We start from the raw sequence: 4,005 nt of genomic DNA on the forward strand, positions 1-4,005 counted from the left end.
TAAATGGACTAGCATGTCCCCTGGGTTGTTATTTATAACTGAAAACTTGAAAACAATTTAGGTAGCTAACATTAAGAAAACCAAAAAATAAATGGTGATATACTTAGGTAATATTATCTAAATATTATATAATTATATATTGCATATTATAATTATATAATATTACACAAATATTAAAAATCATTTTTAGAGACACTTAACTGGGTCAGTCAGTAGAGCATGGAACTCTGATCTCAGGGTTATGAGTTTGAGTCCGATGTTGGGTGTAGAGATTGCTTCAAAATAAAATCTTAAAAAAATTATTTTTAGAAAATATCTAATGACCTTTTGAGACCTCACAATATAATGTTGAATGGAAACACGTCAGGCTACCAAACTGAATATAGTGTGGTAGCAATTTTGTTTTATCTATGTGGTAAGAGTAGGACACATCAAAAAGAGAGCTTTTGAGATGACAGGACTGCAAATTACTTTTGTTCCCTTTTAAAAACTTTTCTGTTTTACAGATTTTCTACAATTTGCATGTTTTCATTAAATTTATAATTAGAACAAAATTGCAGTTTTTTAAGAGAAAAAGATATGATCAAGACTTAATAACTTGAAAGAGATTTTTTTTCTCGGACTGAGGGGGCAATTGCAGAGGATTATGAAGAAATTTATAGAAGGAAGAGCTGTTTTCACAACTGCTGTTGAATTATTAAGTGGCAAAACTTGGGCCAAGTAAAGAAGACAAGTCAGCACCTGATGCTGTTATATTTCTTCCAGTGTCTTCTTTCACCAAACAATATTTGCTGAGGGTCAGAGGCCATTTCTATGAGCATGCATTGTTGTGTATGTTGGCAGCACTAATGAGGTGAAATGTAACTTTTCTTTTTACGTATGTGTGTGTGTATAAGTGACTGTTTGTGTTCACAAGGCTGGTTCTACCAGTCCTCTAGTGATGTGACACTGGGTGGCTAACTTAAGGCTCTGTTTTCTCATCTTTTAAATATAAGATCATGAAAGTTTCTGAGCTTTAGAAATAACGTTTTGATTGTTTGCCTCTCCCAGGGTGAATCAGATAACTTCTGCCACAAAGCTTTGTGGAGAATCATATTATACTCTAAGCTGTGGGCAGAGTCAAAATAAGAGATGCAGGCAAAGCTTTGAGTTGAGGCAAAATCCTAGTTAACAAGTCAGAGAGGCAGGTCCAAAGGCTTTACCTATCCCAGAAAAAGGACTAAATCCTGCCAGAGAGTAGCAGAGTGATCCTGAAGGAACTGTAAGTTGAGGGTGCCTGGGTGGTTCAGTGGGCTGAGCCTCAGCCTTCAGCTCAGATTATGATCTCAGGGTCCTAGGATGATCTCAGGGTCCTGGAATCGAGCCCCACATCGGGCTCTCTGCTCAGCAGGGATCCTGCTTCCTCCCTCTCTCTCTGCCTGCCTCTATGCCTACTTGTGATCTCTCTCTGTCAAGGAAATAAATAAATAAACTTTTAAAAAGGAACTATAAGTTGAGAGAGGGTAAGAAGGTAGTCCTGGGGGCGCGGCCGTCCGGGTCTCCCAGCGAGCGCACGTGCGCCGGCCAGACCCAGCGGAGGCAGCGTCCGGGCACTCGCGAGGAAATGGAGGGCGAGGCGCTGTTCAGAGCTAGGGAACTGTGTGGGCTGAGTTTCGCCCCGAGAAGGGAGAGCGAGGAAAGAGAAGCTCTGACGGCCGGAGAGGAGAAAGGGAGGATCGCGAGCTAGAGCAACCCGATGCCATGGAGGCCGAAGAGACGATGGAATGCCTTCAGGAGTTCCCGGAACATCATAAAATGATCCCGGTCCGATTGAATGAACAGCGAGAGCAGGATCGGTTTACTGACATCACCCTGATTGTCGACGGACACCATTTTAAGGCCCACAAGGCTGTTTTGGCTGCTTGCAGTAAGTTCTTCTACAAATTCTTTCAGGAGTTTATTCAGGAACCTTTGGTGGAGGTAGAAGGTGTTAGTAAAATGGCCTTCCGTCATTTAATTGAGTTCACATATACAGCAAGGAGAAGAAGAAGCCAATGATGTATGGAAAGCAGCAGAGTTCCTACAAATGCTAGAAGCTATCAAAGCCCTTGAAGTCAGGAACAAAGAAAACTCTGCTCCATTAGAGGAAAAATACCACAGGAAAAAGCGAGGCAAAAAAAAAGAAAGATTGCAGAAACTTCAAATGTTATCACTGAGTCATTGCCCTCTGCAGAATCAGAACCTGTTGAAATTGAGGTGGAGATTGCCGAAGGCACAATCGAAGTGGAAGACGAAGGCATCGAAACGTTGGAGGAAGTGGCTTCTGCCAAGCAGTCCATGAAGTACATTCAGAGCACAGGCACTGTGATGATGATTCCGCCCTGGCACTGTTGGCAGATATTACCAGCAAGTACCGGCAAGGTGATAGAAAAGGGCAGATAAAAGAAGAAGATGGTTGTGCATCTGACCCCACAAGCAAACAGGAACATATGAAATCACACTCCACGGAGAGTTTCAAGTGTGAAATATGCAATAAAAGGTATCTTCGGGAGAGCGCATGGAAACAGCACCTCAACTGTTACCACCTCGAAGAAGGTGGAGTCAGTAAGAAGCAAAGAACTGGGGAAAAAATTTACATATGTCAATACTGTGAGAAACAGTTTGACCACTTTGGACATTTTAAAGAGCATCTTCGAAAACATACAGGTGAAAAACCTTTTGAATGTCCAAATTGTCATGAACGTTCTGCTAGAAATAGCACCCTCAAATGTCATCTGACTGCATGCCAGAATGGAGTAGGGGCAAAAAAGGGAAGAAAGAAGCTTTATGAATGTCAGGTCTGTAACAGTGTGTTTAACAGCTGGGACCAGTTCGAAGATCATTTGGTAATACACACTGGAGATAAACCCAACCATTGTACTTTATGTGACTTGCGGTTTATGCAAGGAAATGAATTAAGGAGGCATCTCGGTGATACTCACAATATCTCAGAGCGTCTAGTAACTGAAGAAGTTCTTTCAGTAGAAACATGTGTGCAGACTGAACCTGTGACGTCAATGACTATTATAGAACAAGTTGGGAAGGTGCATGTGTTACCATTGCTTCAGGTTCAGGTGGATTCAGCACAAGTGACTGTGGAACAGGTCCATCCTGATCTGCTCCAGGACAGCCAAGTGCATGATTCACATATGAGCCATCTTCCAGAGCAGGTCCAGGTGAGTTATCTAGAAGTGGGTCGAATTCAGACTGAAGAAGGTACATGTGGAGGAGCTGCACATCGAGTGGGTAAATCAGATGCCAGTAGAAGTACAGACTGAACTTCTAGAAGCCAACTTGGATCAAGTGACCCCTGAAATCATGAACCAGGAGGAGAGAGAGCTCACCCAGGCAGATTGTGCTGAGGCTGCCAGGGAAGATCACGAAGACGCTGATGGTTTAGAGACCAAATCAACAGTGGATTCCCAAGCTGAAAGGGCAGGGAATGAGAACAGAAAACCTATGCCTGTTTTAGAATGAAATAACAAATGAGTACATTTTTAATTTTATGTTTTGGGTTTTTGAACTGATGTTGGGCAGTGTGACTGTCCTTGGGCTAACAGACAAGTGGACCAAAGTTAAAGTCTTTCCTGTTGTGAACTGTTTCTGTTGAAACAGATTTTCCCCCACTTAATGCCACAGAGGAGATATCTTTCCCATAAGTGAATGGGAAGCTTTGAGAAGTGTTATTTCTGGAAACTTAAATGGATTATATTCTTACTATATAGTTGAGTATGAATATCTATTTTCATTGTGATGAGGGTTCTCCCTTCTCTCTTTCCCAAGTCATGTCCTTTCTCAGATTTTTTCCATGTTGTAAAATCAAATGTAAAATCATTAGAATACAAATTTATGTATTCTAATGCATGTTAGAAAATTGAATACATAGGAAACACAAGGCTGCATGAAGAAAAGTACATTGTTACTGTGCAGTTAAATTTTTGGCTTCTGGCTTGCTTTAGCTTGAACAACCTTCTTGTCTTTACTGAT

General features: G+C 41.5%; 1 pseudogene; it reads left to right on the forward strand.

The window, feature by feature from the left end:
* Positions 1 to 1,729: 1,729 nt before the first annotated feature.
* Positions 1,730 to 3,740, forward strand: LOC116573989 (annotated as a pseudogene).
* The last annotated feature ends 265 nt before the right edge of the window (positions 3,741 to 4,005 follow it).

This window comes from Mustela erminea, chromosome 15 (assembly GCF_009829155.1).
Source record: "Mustela erminea isolate mMusErm1 chromosome 15, mMusErm1.Pri, whole genome shotgun sequence".
Lineage (NCBI taxonomy): Eukaryota > Metazoa > Chordata > Mammalia > Carnivora > Mustelidae > Mustela > Mustela erminea.